We start from the raw sequence: 15,883 nt of genomic DNA, 5'->3' as shown, positions 1-15,883 counted from the left end.
CACATTCCTCTCATCACTGAAAGTTGGTACCCTGACCAACGTTTCCCCATTTCTGCCAACCCCAGACCCTGGCAACCACCAGTCTACTGTTTCTACAAGTTCAGCCTTTTTTTCTCTTCTAAGATTCCACATACAAGTGATAGCATACAGTATTTTTCTTTAACTTTCTGGCTTATTTCATGTAGCATTAAGCCCTTCAGGTTCATCCATGTTGTTACAAATGGCAAGTTTTCCTTCTTTTTTATGGGTGAGTAATGTTCCGTTGTGCCTGCATATGTATATACACATGCACACACACACACACACACACGCACGTGTGCTCTTTAGTCATTCACCTGGACACTTAGGTTGTTTCCATGGCTGGGCTATTGTGAATAATGTTGCATTGAACATGGGGGTACAGCTACCTCTTCAAGATGCTGATTTCTTTTCTTTTGGATATACATCCAAAAGTTGGATTTCTGGATCACATGGCAATTTTTATTTTTAATTTTTTGAGGAACCTCCATGCATTTTTCCATAGGGGCTGCAATAATTTTTATTCCCACCAACAGTGCACACAGGTTCCCTTTACTCCACATCCTCACCAACATTTGTTCCTTAGCTCTTTGATAAGAAACATCCTAATAAGCATGAGATGATATCTCATTGTGGTTTTATTTACATTTGCTTGATGACCAGTGATGTTGAGCACCTGCTCATGTATTGTTGGCTATGTGTATGTCATCTTTGGAAAAATACCTATCCACTTCATCTGTTCATTTTTTAATCTGGTGGTTTTTCTGACACTGAGTTGTATGAGTTGCTAGTATATTTTGGATATACCCCCTTATCTGATGAGTGGTTTGCAAATATTTTCTCCCATTCTGTAGGTTGCTGTTTCATTTTTTTTAAATTTTATTTTGGTATCATTAATCTACAATTACATGAAGGACATTATGTTCACTAGGCTCCCCACCTCACCAAGTCCCCCCCACATACCCGTTCACAGTCACTGTCCATCAACATAGTAAGATGCTGTAAAATCACTACTTGTCTTCTCTGTGTTGCACAGCCCTCCCCATGCCCCCCCCACTATACATGTTAATTGTAATGCCCCTTTTCTTTTTTCCCGCCCTTATCCCTCCCTTCCCACCTGTCCTCCCCAGTCCCTTTCCCTTTGGTCATAACTGTTAGTCCATTCTTGGGTTCTGTGCTTCTGCTGCTGTTTTGTTCCTTCAGTTTTCTTTTGTTCTTATACTCCACATATGAGTGAAATCATTTGGTACTTGTCTTTCTCTGCCTGGCTTATTTCACTGAGCATAATACCCTCTAGCTCCATCCATGTTGTTGCAAATGGTAGGATCTGTTTTTTTCTTATAGATGAGTAATATTCCATCGTGTATATGTACCACATCTTCTTTATCCATTCATCAATTGATGGACGTTTAGGTTGCTTCCATATCTTGGCTATTGTAAACAGTGCAGCGATAAACATAGGGGTACATCTGTCTTTTTCAAACTGGAGTGCTGCATTCTTAGGATAAATTCCTAGAAGTGGAATTCCTGGGTCAAATGGTATTTCTATTTTGAGCATTTTGAGGAACCTCCATACTGCTTTCCACAATGGTTGAACTAATTTACATTCCCACCAGCAGTGTAGGAGGGTTCCCCTTTCTCCACAGCCTTGCCAACATTTGTTGTTGTTTGTCTTTTGGATGGTAGCCATCCTTACTGGTGTGAGATGATATCTCATTGTGGTTTTAATTTGCATTTCTCTGATGACAAGCGATGTGGAGCATCTTTTCATGTGTCTGTTGGCCATCTGAATTTCTTCTTTAGAGAACTGTCTATTCAGCTCCTCTGCCCTTTTTTTAATTGGATTATTTGCTTTTTGTTTGTTGAGGTGTGTGAGCTCTTTATATATTTTGGATGTCAACCCTTTGTCGGATCTGTCATTTATGAATATATTCTCCCATACTGTAGGATACCTTTTTTGTTCTATTGATGGTGTCCTTTGCTGTACAGAAGCTTTTCAGCTTGCTATAGTCCCATTTGTTCATTTTTGCTTTTGTTTCCCTTGCCTGGGGAGATATGTTCAAGAAGCAGTCACTCATGTTTATGGCTAAGAGATTTTTGCCTATGTTTTTTTCTAAGAGTTTTATGGTTTCATGACTTACATTCAAGTCTGTGATCCATTTCGAATTTACTTTTGTGTATGGGGTTAGACAGTGATCCAGTTTCTTTCCCTTACATTTAGCTGTCCAGTTTTGCCAGCACCATCTGTTGAAGAGACTGTCATTTCCCCATTGTATGTCCATGGCCCATTTATTGAATATTAATTGACCATATATGTTTGGGTTAATGTTTGGAGTCTCTATTCTGTTCCATTGGTCTGTGGCTCTGTTCTTGTGCCAGTACCAAATTATCTTGATTACTATGGCTTTATAGTAGAGCTTGAAGTTGGGGAGTGAGATCCCCCCTACTTTATTCTTCTTTCTCAGGATTGCTTTGGCTATTCGGGGTCTTTGGTGTTTCCATATGAATTTTTGAACTATTTGTTCCAGTTCATTGAAGAATGCTGTTGGTAATTTGATAGGGATTACATCGAATCTGTATATTGCTTTGGGCAGGATGGCCATTTTGATGATATTAATTCTTCCTAGGCAGGAGCATGGGATGAGTTTCCATTTGTTAGTGACCTCTTTAATTTCTCTTAAGAGTGTCTTATAGTTTTCAGAGTATAGGTCTTTCACTTCCTTGGTTAGGTTTATTCCTAGGTATTTTATTCTTTTTGATGCTGTTGTGAATGGAATTGTCTTCCTGATTTCTCTTTCTATTAGTTTATTGTTAGTGTATAGGAAAGCCACAGATTTCTGTGTGTTAATTTTGTATCCTGCAACTTTGCTGAATTCCAATATTAGCTCTAGTAGTTTTGGAGTGGAGTCTTTAGGGTTTTTTATGTACAGTATCATGTCATCTGCAAATAGTGACAGTTTAACTTCTTCTTTACCAATTTGGATTGGTTGTATTTCTTTGTTTTGTCTAATTGCCATGGCTAGGACCTCCAGTACTATGTTGAATAACAGTGGGGAGAGTGAGCATCCCTGTATTGTTCCCGATCTCAGAGGAAAAGCTTTCAGCTTCTCGCTGTTTAGTATGATGTTGGCTGTGGGTTTATCATATATGGCCTTTATTATGTTGAGGTACTTGCTCTCTATACCCATTTTGTTGAGAGTTTTTATCATGAATGGATTTTGAATTTTGTCAAATGCTTTTTCAGCATCTATGGAGATGATCATGTGGTTTTTGTCTTTCTTTTTGTTGATGTGGTGGATGATGCTGATGGATTTTCGAATGTTGTACCATCCTTGCATCCCTGGGATGAATCCTACTTGGTCATGGTGTATGATCCTTTTGATGTATTTTTGAATTCGATTTGCTAATATTTTGTTGAGTATTTTTGCATCTACGTTCATCAGGGATATTAGTCTGTAGTTTTCTTTTTTGGTGGGGTCTTTGCCTGGTTTTGGTATTAGGGTGATGTTGGCTTCATAGAATGAGTTTGGGAGTATCCCTTCCTCTTCTATTTTTTGGAAAACTTTAAGGAGAATGGGTATTATGTCTTCTCTGTATGTCTGATAAAATTCCCAGGTAAATCCATCTGGTCCGGGGGTTTTGTTCTTTGGTAGTTTTTTGATTACTGCTTCAATTTCGTTGCTGGTAATTGGTCTGTTTAGATTTTCTGTTTCTTTCTGGGTCAGTCTTGGAAGGTTGTATTTTTCTAGGAAGTTGTCCATTTCTCCTAGGTTTCCCAGCTTGTTAGCATATAGGTTTTCTTAGTACTCTCTAATAATTCTTTGTATTTCTTTGGGATCCGTCGTGATTTTTCCTTTCTAGTTTCTGATTCTGTTGATGTGTGTTGATTCTCTTTTCGTCTTAATAAGTCTGGCTAGAGGCTTATCTATGTGTCCCGGCCCGCGGGACGAACTTGGAGTGTGCCGGAGACGCCTGCAGAAATGAGACAAGCAAGAGACACAAAGAATGACCAGCAAGACAGGATGTCTGATCAGGCTGGCGAAGTTTATTGTTTACACGCTCAATTTACCCAAGTAGCAAGTAAGAGGTGGGTCAGGAGATAATTGGACCTTAGGTGGCGCTGGCGGGGAGGTGTTTTCACACATCCTCAAGGTCTCCCTATTTTCAGAGTGAGGAGTCTTGGCACATCTTCAAGGACAAGATATGTTTTTGTGAGCAGATAACTTCCAAGGACTGCACCGGTTGCTCTCAAGCTTGTGCTTTCCATGCTGTGTTCAGACGTGGGGGAAGGGACATAGCCCCGGCTCCCAACATCTATGTTGTTGATTTTCTTAAGAACCGGTTGCTGTTTCACTTTATGATTGTTACCTTTGCTGTGCAATTGAGTTTTAGTTTGATATAGTGTATTTGTCTCTTTTTGCTTTTGTTGCCTATGCTTTTGATGTCAAATCCAAGAAGTCATTGCCAAGACTGATGTCAACGAGCTTTTTCCCTTATGTTTTCTTCTAGGAGTTTTATGGTTTCAGGTTTTACATTGAAGCCCCTAATACATCAAGTTAATTTTTGTGTATGGTGTAAGATAGGGATTCAGTTTCATACTATTGCATGCGGATATCGATTTTCCCAGCACCAGTTACATAACAGACTGTCCTTTTCCCTTGTGTTTCCTTAGGACCTCAGTTGAAGATTTGATGACACTATATATATCCCACAGTATTCTTTTATTTACACTTTCATTGATCCATACTTGCTCTGCTGGGATTCAAGGGCCTCGGTTTACTATGTCCACCTTACTTTAATGAATCTGCAACTCTTCCTAATTATCATTCTTCTGCTTCAACCAGTCTGATGACGACTTTCTTTCCAACAACACATGTTAGGTTCCTGCAAAGAGCTTCTGGGATTAGTTGACCTTTCTTCCTAGAGGGGAGGTCACCAAATATGACTGTTGCTGCATAGAGAGGAAAGCAACCCTATCTGAAAGCTGTTTTAGGAATTCTACCATGTAAATGTTTTAACTAGAAAACTTTTCAATTTAACCAATTTATTGGATTTTCTTCCAGTAATATTATGTCCTTTTTAAACAAAAATTGCTAAACACAATTCTGTCCTTTCCTGATAATTTAGGGTAGTGACATTTTACACAAAATATATAATTTGTCATATAGTGATTTCTACTAGACAGGTAACGTATTAAGGACTGTATTAAATGGATGTGGACGGTGTCTTTTTTAAAATATATTCTCTGTTTTAATTTTTAAAAATTATTTTCTCTGTTATTCTCAGTTATGTCCTTATTGCTGAGTCTGTCTCTAACTAGAAATACTTTCATTTCTAATATAATTTTTCAGTTTTTGGTAAGGTGATAAAATTTCCAAAGATTTTTAAATCTACAACTCAGAGTTTGAATAAGGTCCAGGGAACTAGCTTATGAATAAAGTACAAGAGTTGATGGTGCTATTTATTTTGTCTACCTGCATGCCTTTATTATTTACTTGCTTCTGAATTCTTATCTCTGGTGTGGATAATACAGAATAGTATTAAATAACTTCCAAGTAAGTGGAACATTTTTGTTATTTGAATGGCAAGGGTATGGTGGTGTAAGCTGTGTGCATAACTGATATTTTCAGGTGAAACCTCAAATGTTGATTTATTTATTGGCCTTGTAATCGAAATTCCCATCACATTTGAAAGCTCACTATTGACATTCATGACTCTTTTGACTGATTAGAAAAACTAATATGATTCCTTCTCTCAACTAAGGTTCTGATTACTTTTCACTGTATCCTAAGTAGATACATATTTCTAATTCACTGTTTTATGATAAAGCCTTAAGGTATTTTAAACCAAAATTGCGCATGTATTTCACAGAACACAAAGCTAGCTACCTGAGGAGGGCAGTTTTCAAAAGAATGTGTCGACTCTGAAAATGTCTCTTTGCTCTTTCTGGCTTTGTCTTCTCCCTGCCCCTCGCCCCCCTCTTTTCTCCATCTTGCCACTGTAGGACAAGAAGTGTGAGGAAAGTTGGAAAATAGTAATTTATGGAGAAAGCCTGTGTTCCATGCTTTATGAAAGTAAATTGTAGAAAATTAATGTTGTGACAAGATGATTTTATTTTGATGAATAAAATCATTGAAAAGCTACACAGCCCCACAGTTTCTCGGCTGAGAGAATTTTTTTTTCTCTCTATTCTGCATTTGTATTCTTGGCTTCCTGCCCAATTAGTCTTTACCAAAGAGGGATAATTAGGGAGATAGGATTTTGACCTACCTCTTGAACAATACAAATACCACCCATTTTTCCACTTGTTAATTCTATGTATACTAATATTCTGTGCTTTCAGAAAGAAAACCCCATGCTTTTGTGATTCCTACTTAATAAGGGGGATAACCAAATGCTAAAAGAAAACTGTATTTAAACAGCTTTATGGGCTCCAAATAACAACGTCCAAAAGAAGAGCAATTGGTTGCTCCATGTTTGATGATTGAGTTCATGTACCTCTTCTGGGCTAAATTAGGTTTACAAACTTTTATGTCTTTTCAAATTTCTTAGCACGAGAACAGTAAATTAAAATAAAAAATTCACCTTTAAATATAGTGAGCATCTTATATGGGGCATATTGTCACATGGTTATGGATATTTAGTAAAAGATCTCCTTCCTCATTTTCCAGTTTCCTTTACTCCCTCCGCACAAAAACAGAGAAAGACAAATGCAATATGGTCTCACTTCTATGTGAAATCTAAGCCCCCACCTCAACCACAAAAAAATCCCACAGTAAAAGCCTTGAATCATAGATAGAACAGACTGGTGGTTGCAAGAGGTGGAGAATGTGGGGTGGGTGAAATGGGTGAAGGTGGTCAAAAGGTACTAACTTCCAGTTAGAAGATGTAAGGTCCAGGGATGTAATGCACAGTGCAGTGACTTTGGTTAATAATACTGTACTGCATATTTGAAAGTTGCTAAGAGAGATCTTAAAAGTTTTCATCAGAAGAAAGAAAAATTTACTATGCAAAGTGATAGATATTACCTGGACTTTGGTGATCATCTTGCAGTATTTGCAAATACCCAGTCATGATGTTGTACATCTGACTCTAATATAATGTTATGTAGCCATTATATCTCAACAATAAAAAATCGATTGTTACAAATTTCTTAGGTGTGCTTCCACAGTTTCTTTATGCATGTACAAGTTCAAACATAGACTCTTACTTTGTTCTTTTTTAAAAAGTGTAGCACATTTTACAAATATTTTCCCCCTTGACACAGTATACCATGAAGTTATTTCTACATACATACAGAGAAGATCATCATGTTTTATAGCTGTATGATGTTCTGTTGCCCTGAAGTGTACTGTAATATATACTGAATAATTAATTACCTTATTTATGGATATTTGATTGTTCATAATCTTTTGCTATTTTAAACTATATTGCAAAGAATAATGTTATACATATACAATTTTATAATGTAGGATAAATTCCCCAAATCAGAATTACTTGATCAGACTATATAACTTTTCATGAGTATTGCCAAATTGCTGTCTGTAGGGTTTGAGCTAAGTTCGTCTTATCAGGCGTATATGAGATTGTACGTCCTCTCTCAGCCTTGCCAATAGAGTGCACTATTAACCTTTGGAATTTTGCCAACATAATAAGTTAATAAATAATATACTGGTGAACTTTTAGTTTAAATTATGAGTGGTGAACATATTTACACATATTTAAGCAGTAAATTTCCAGTAAACTTTCTATTTTCCCTCGTATTTTTTCTCAGTCTCTTTATTATTGATTTCCATAAGTTTTCTATACATGATACCTTCTTCTGTGATGTAAAGTGAAAATGTGTTGAATTATATCACTTCTGTTTTGACTTTAATAGTAACCTTTTCTTTGTTATTTCTATGAATAAGTGGTTGATCTTTAATATATCTGTCCTTTATGGCTTCTGGAGTTTTAGTCATAGTTACAAAGGGCTTCCTCACTCCTTGATGGTAAAGGAATTCTATTTTAGGGGTACTTTTATTTTTAATATTTAAATCTGTGAATCATTTGGGGTTCTGTCATAATGCAGTTTTTTTCTTTAAATGGCTTCTTACTCATTGAGCAATCTAAACTTTTCTCACTGAAGTAAGATGCTACTTTCCTTACGCACTGAATTCCTCTGTACGTGCTGTCTTAATTTTGGGTTTTCCATTCTACGTCATTGGTTAGTCTGTTAATTTATATGCCAGTACTCACTCATACTTGGGCTTTGTGATATGTTTAAGACCTAGAATTCCTAAACTGCCTTTAATACGTGAAATTGCTAAACTGTCTGCTTTTCTACTTAAGAGTTTTTCTGGATATTTTTTATTTCTTTATTTTTTCCTTTGTAAATTTCCAGACGGACTTGTTTCATTCCAACTGTTGGTATTTTTATTAGGATTGTGTTATATTTTCAAAATAAAGAAAATTGCCATATTTATGCTGAAATGTTTTCTCATGATCATGATATTACTTTGCCATTTATCCAAGTTTTTAAGCTATCCTCTGATAGTGCTTTGAATGATCGTATAAGTCTCCCACATTTCTTATCCACTTTATCCCTTGGTATTTTATCTTTTTTTGGTATCCGTGTTACTGATTTTATATGTTGCTTTCTAATCTTACTATCTTACTTGGGATTTTCATTGTTTGTAGTGGTTTTTCAGTGAACTATTGAGTATTATCCAGGAATATTACCATGGCTTCTCCAAAAATGATTCTTTTATTTTTCCTTTCCAATTTGTATAGCTCTAATTTGGCTATCGCTCGCTTATCTAATTGCTTTGGGTTGTACCTAGATATCAGCTTTAAATAATATCAGTGATGATGGGCATCTTTGTCTTATTTCTGACTTATGGGGACGTTTCTAGTATTTGCCCTAAAGCACAATGATGGCTTTTAGTCTGTGTTGGATATATGGTTCATTTTGTTAAGGATGTACCCTCTGTGGAGTAAGAGAGGTGTAGCTGGACATGTGAGTACCTCCTTAAGACATGCATTTCTCAGCCCAGCTTGCACGTACGTGTGGTCATGTGATGTTTAGTGGCTACGTTCTTGCCAATGTAATGTAAGTGAAAGTGATACGTGCCTTCTCTTCCACGCCCATTCTTTCCCCTTGTTGCTGGGAGGAAACCAGAAATGGTAGCAAACCTGGACTCCATCAGGCTACTTTTCTACTTCTCTGCTTCAAACTGTACCCAGGAGGGTTTCTGCACCATCCCTGAGCACTGCCATATTCCCTCTCACTTTCATACACGGTGAGGTGTTGGGGTGGTGATATCTTCTACTTTTACTGTGGGTTCCTTTCTCTCCATGATCCTGTATTTTTGCTGGTATTTTCCAAGAATTGTCACTCTATTTATTGAACTGCATTCTTCAGTTTATTTTCTCTTTATGTGTTTCTTCTCACTTGTGCTGAACCTCTATGCTATTGGCAATGAAGTTTAGCATAAACATAGCTTTAGCACTTCAGGATACCACATGAGTGAGAAAATATTGTCACCACTATCTTTGGAACTTTGCCATGGAAGGGCCAACTTACTATTCTGTGAATTTCTTACAACTATTCTATATAAAATGTCCAATCTCAGGTGCTTTGGCAGCTTATACAAGTTTGTGAGATATGTACGTTTATCTTTCCAAGTTTGCTGAAAACATATGGTTAAAATATTTTTTCTTTTTATCTTGTTGATTTTGTGTAATATCCAGGAAGTGGAGAATTTTCTTCTGATGCCATATTCATGCTAGAAGATGAAGATTCATACTTGATTTTGTTCATTGCATTCGTTTTTTTATTGCACTGATGACCCCGTGTGTAGTTAAAAATGAGACAGGCATCATTAACAGGTGTTAAATTAGCCACGGTTTAGAATGGTAGGGGGAGAAGCATATTCAAACTTTTCTCCTCTTGTGATCTTGAATCCTGCTGACTATTGTCTCTCTCATTTTTGGTAAGTTTTCTGCATTCACGGACTGTTTTGTTATTGTGTGACCATATAATGCTTGAATGCAGGGTTCTGTGTGAGAAAAGTGCTCCTTGGTCTGTCTTCATTATGACTAAGCATTTCATGTATCCTGGTTAGGAAATAACGTATCTCAGGATGCAAAGTGCTTTTTATCTGTATCTCTGGGTGGACCCGTCACTCTCTTTCTCTAATCACTTTGCCTAGAGCTAGTCCCCCAAATTAAGGAAGTCTTGAGCTCTTTCTTGTCAGTTGCTAACTTTCCAATAGAGCTAAGAGATTCAAGTTTGCAAAAGTAGTAACTGCAGATATGTGATGTTAATTGCAGATATGATAATCCAGAGACGAAACTGCTGGTTCCACCATGCACAGAATAATTGTGACCTTGGTCTGTGTGTGTGTGTGTGTGTGTGTGTGTGTTTCCCTCTAAATATGTGTCAGGTCCTTTTGTTAAGGATCCTTGTAAATGTTTAAATTCTGTAAATAAAAGTATTTTATTTGGGCATGTTTTTGTCTCTGCATTTTCCTTTTACATGTTACATGTCATTTATGATGATAAAAAAACAAAGTGTTCCTACTAAGTTTATGTAAGGATGAATATATGCAAATTAATTAAGGAGTCATTTAATATAAAATTTAAGATTTAAGACCATGGTAAAGTCTGGAATTGTAAATAGTTGTATTATTAAGTATGATAAAGTTACAGAATAAAGACCTATAAAATATGTAATAATAGATATAGAAACAAGGTGATACAAAGGTGCATGCACACAGATCTAGGCCAGAGATTGACTAGTGCTAATTTAAAAAAAAAGTGATAAATATAATTGAGATAAAACATCCATGATTGGAAAAAGAGAAGGTCTACCTATTCAATTCAGAGTTCACTTAGTTACTTGGACTACTGTCAAATTGTTTGTAAAAGTACAGAGCAGCCTTCTAACAGGTGTGGGAATGATAATCTTACATAAATCTCTGAAACAATTTTAATACACTTGAATCAAGAAAATAATAAGTGCACGATAGCCTTCTATTTGAATTCATTTTTAACAGTGCAATTTCTTGTTAACTTTTGTGTTCTGAATTTACTTGTTTTTGGTAAGATTTAAAAAATTCATTATTGAACCAAATGGCACCATAATTACCTTTAGGGAAGGAGCTGTATTTGGAGGGAAAATACTGGATAAGCCATTTGGGATGAGATGAGAGAGATTTTAAAAATAGCCTCTGCAAAAGATGAAGTTGTTCAGTATGACAAGATGGGAAGTGTTTATTTTGAACTACTATCAGGCATGAGATTAGAGGTTCAAGGTAACACTTGAATCCTTGCTGGATTCCTAAGGATAGGGATATTTTAGCTGACATCTGAGTTACCATTTTATGTAAATAATGTCTCAAAGCTATAGATATTTAGAATTTTACTTTTTAAAAATATAGAGGAATAATTGACAAATACATATAGACGGTGATTTTGATTTTCTTAGTAAATACGTGAAATTAATTGTTCTCAAAACCAGGGGAAATTGTGATCTGGTGACAGCGGTGTGGCTGAAATCTGCATGAATACCCCCAGGCGGATGTTTGAATGTTCAGATGCTTGGAACCTGACAGATAATTTTGTAAATCCCCAATGCCCAGTAATAGAGGGGAAGTTTGAGTCGAGTTTGCGCTCTCAGGAGATTCTCTTCAAGTGTGTCTACCAATGGTTGCTACTATTGAACACCATTCACTAATCCCCTTGGGCCGCCGTTTGGATTTTGTATTTTACTTTTTAGTGAACTTTTATTTTCTTGCTTTTTTGCTTCATTTTTAGTTGCAGAATGCTAGCCAAGTCATAGTCACACATCACACATGTTAATTTCTAGTTTACTCTCATTTCTTTCCCAATTGAATAGAGACACAATGTGGTCAGTTACCCTCGGATGTGCAACTTGATTTTATGTTAGCTAGGTCTTAGCAATATGTGCTTACTCACAGTTACCTTATTTCTAAGGATCTCAAAGTTGTTTTTTCATGTTGTTTCAGTATCCAAACATTCCTTTTCAGAGAAAGAGTGTGTGAAGAATAATTTTTACACTGTAGAATTTGCCTCTACTTACAAATTCTTTACCAAGTAGTCCTTAGTGACATATATTACCCTTTGTTAAAATACAGTGTCCCTTATTTCTAGGTTTTCCTCTAAGTTTAGAGAGTTTCACTGAAATACTTAGGAGACTTTTGTGTAACCATGTACAGTACAAAAAATGTGTAATCTTTAGGGGGGAGTCTTAAAAGTAGCAACCTTTATCAAAGAGTAGTGCTATAAGCTGAAGATCATACATCAAGGCACTATCAAGTCTATCATTTAAGGTGTGTCCTACTTAATGTATTTAGAAAGTGGTAGAGCTGGAACAAAATAAAGAGTCTTTTCATTTTGTGGATCAAAGTAAATAAAGCTCTGAGCAGCAAAATTACTTGCTCAAGGTAATACTGATAGTTGGTGGCTGAACTAGTAATAGAAATCGCAACGTTGCTTTCTCTATTTTCTTTCTGTTCTGTCATTATGAGGTTCTTAAAGGAAAGGTGTGGATAAAAAAAAGTAAGTGTTGATGGTATAAAACATATGGGATTGGGTTAACATTGGGTGACCGGGAGGGGAGAAAAAGGTTAACGGAGGACACGTAGGGAGGGCAGCGATGGTGAGGGTCTGTCACTTCAAATGTCCCTGCTCTAATCTTACAAAGTGGTAACACCCACTGAGTGGCTTGGGGCACACACAATTTCCATGAAAACAAACTACATCCTCCAGTGCTATTCGAAAAGGATCTACAGCTTCATATTTATTACCCTAAAAGATGGGATTTATTTTTAGAGAGTAAAGAAAATTCAAAACAAGTAATTCGATTTTTTACTGATAACTGTCATTTTTATGCCCCAAAGTGACACAACACAGCATAAGGGAAATACAACGATGTCTTTGTTGTTACTGTTCATGATAATATTTTTATAACAATCCCTGAGATACCCAAGATTATCCTAAATTGGTGAAAAACTGTAGTTGGGAATTAGTGCTTTGGAAACAGACTGCCATGGTTACCATACTTAATACTTCTTTAAGTCATGAGTGTGTATGTGTAGAGTTAGACATCTTTTTATATTCTGGTTTGGTTAACATGTTAGATTTCTTTTCTGTCACTCAGAGAAATAAAAATTTCTCCAGTGTCCTAAAAACAAGATTGTTTACATTTCTTTCATCTAGTGGATATTTGCTGCAAGGAATCATTTTTTGTTAAGGAGTGAGAGTCAGAAAACAATGTATGCATTATGAATGAGAGTCTACATCCTGTCTTTTCCTTAGCATATGCTTCAAATCATGTGCAACCAGACTAGGGGACGATATATAGTGTGTGGAATGTGGTTTCCTCTGTGTCAGGCATGCTTCTTACAGTAATCCTTTAATGCACTCATAGCCACCCAGGGCAGTTAAAGACCTAAGCTTCTGCATGCTTTACAGCGGAAAACATTCATTCCCACAAATACCGCGCACTCTGGGTAAACCCTGAATGTTTGCAGCAGGATTTTTGTGCTGTCCCCAACTTGCCTTTTTCTGTGATAAAGTCTTTGTGCACAATGGCTTTTTTTTTTCTCTTGACACTCACAAATAATTACAGTGGAGAAACAAACAAGAAATATCCAGCTGGAATTGTTTATTAGAGAGCCATAGAAGTTCAAGAATTGAAACCTTTCCTATTGAGGTAACATTCATTCAGAATATTCCAGAATGGTTAGTCTAAATCAAGAAAAAAACGAGTCAGTGAAGTGACAAGTAACAAAAGTGAAACTATCTCTAACATGGAAAAATATTTGTATAGTGAGATTTTTTCATGTATTTATATGTAAGGGTTGAGAGTATTTGTTTTTAATGTAGATTCTCGTTACATCTATTGGGTAATTTAGAAAGCTCTGGTTGTGAATATCACTTGGATATTGCTACCAGTGGTCCCTAAAGCCCTTGGTTAATGTACAGTTGTCATTTATGTGAATGTGATCTGGCTAAAACATTCATCACACCAGTGGATGACCTGATTTGATACATTGTCCCTGACTGGTAGGGGGTTCTTTTTCCCATGGCCCTATATTCCCTTCTAAACCTGAAACTTGGGCAAACTTATGTCTACTGTGACCTGTCCTTCAGATCATTTCAGAAAAATATCCTTCTTTTAATATCACATTAATATGCCAGGTTTTTTCCTATCAGAGAAATAATAATGTCTCTAGTATCTTAAAACCATATTATTTACATTCTTTAATTTTACTGTCATTTGCTGTGAAGGATCATTTTAAGCGATGAGAGAAATACTCAGAAAATTAAACCAGGTACAGAAGGTAATTTCTAGTTCTACATTTCTTGTCTGCAACTGTGTTTCTATTCATTTTATTTTATCATTTGGAAGCTACATGATCTTCACAGAAGATTTCAAGATTGAGATCTGGAAAAGAAAGAGTTAAGTCCTGAATTGAGAAGGAAGAGAGGGGTGTTTTGTTGGTCAACCCTATTATCTTAGAATTCCTAAATATAGATTTTTGAAAGCACAAAATTGCCTCAGTTACTTTTCAGGAAGGTCCTCTTTATAGTACTTTCACTACTTTTTTCCTTTTTGAAATTGCTTTCAAGTGTCTTGTAAGTAAGTAGTGACATAAAGGAGGACGTGCCCTCTTCCGGGGCATTAACACTGGAAGATGAACCACAGTCCTGCATAATGCGTGTCCAAAAAGAAGGAAAGGAAATTTATCTGAAGAGGTGACCATATGGTGAGTGTATGTGTGAATGTCCAGTCTCTGGGCTGTGATTTTTAAGTGAATACAATTTTTTTTTTGTTAGTTAGGTTTAGGTCCTGATTTTTGGCATGATATAGGAAGAGAATGAGGGTCTTAGCATACGCTTGGCTTTCTTCAATCCTGTGCAATGTTATAACTTGTGGGGAGCATAGACATTGTGTTCTGTGGGGGCCCAAGGTTCTGTGTGAGTGTGATGGCAGAAAGGGCTTTCAAAAATGCATGCTTAATCAAAGACCAACATTTCTACCTTCTCCCTTCTGGATTTTCCTTCAATGTTTTGTCTACATGTCTATTGAGGCATCTATCAAATTAAATTTTCTACATATAACTGTCTTTCCATATCAGATGCTCCTCCTAGCTTTAAAACTTGTTTATTTTCCTACTGCTAGTGATGGCGGAGCGCCTGACACATAGTAGGGACATGGTATAAATGTTTGAGTGGGTATGTGAATAATTAATTGATGACCTCGTTAAACCTTTAGTTTTTCTCTCATTGAAGAGAAAGTCAATGCTATGAAAATGGCCATTCAGGACATGAAAGAAGGTGGAGATAAAGGAAGGAAGGAAAGATGTAGTGCTTACAGAAGTTAGACGCAGGCCTGATGCATTGGAATACTTTTCTCATCACCCTTATTTAGCTTATGGCTTGCTTGACAATTTGTCAATTAAATTTATTCCTTTAACCTCACAGAGGAGAGGGGTGCCTCATGGGTAAATAGAGGCAGTGCCCGTGGCTCATCTTTACGGGCAGATTTCGTTATTTTGATGGATGGAGCTATGGATGCAGAATTGATGAAGGAAAGCCAGGGGTTCTGTCTGCTCCACCAATCACATACGACTAGAAATGGCACCCAGACAGCAATCTGTGAAGCAAGCAACAAGAGTGCCGCCGTCTGTGCCTGCTGCGGACGTCTGGCACCCAGGGGTACCAGGTTTGGTGTAAGTGGGGCTTCTGTTCAGGAAACCTCACCAGTTTTTTTTTTTTTCCTGAAAAGTAGATTCTGGCTTTGTTTCTGCATACTTGTGCGGGAATGAAAATGTCTCATGATTGCAAATTTGTT

The sequence above is a fragment of the Manis javanica genome, chromosome 12 (genome assembly GCF_040802235.1).
Source record: "Manis javanica isolate MJ-LG chromosome 12, MJ_LKY, whole genome shotgun sequence".
In the NCBI taxonomy this organism is placed as follows: Eukaryota; Metazoa; Chordata; class Mammalia; order Pholidota; family Manidae; genus Manis; species Manis javanica.
This window is presented reverse-complemented; position numbering follows the sequence as displayed.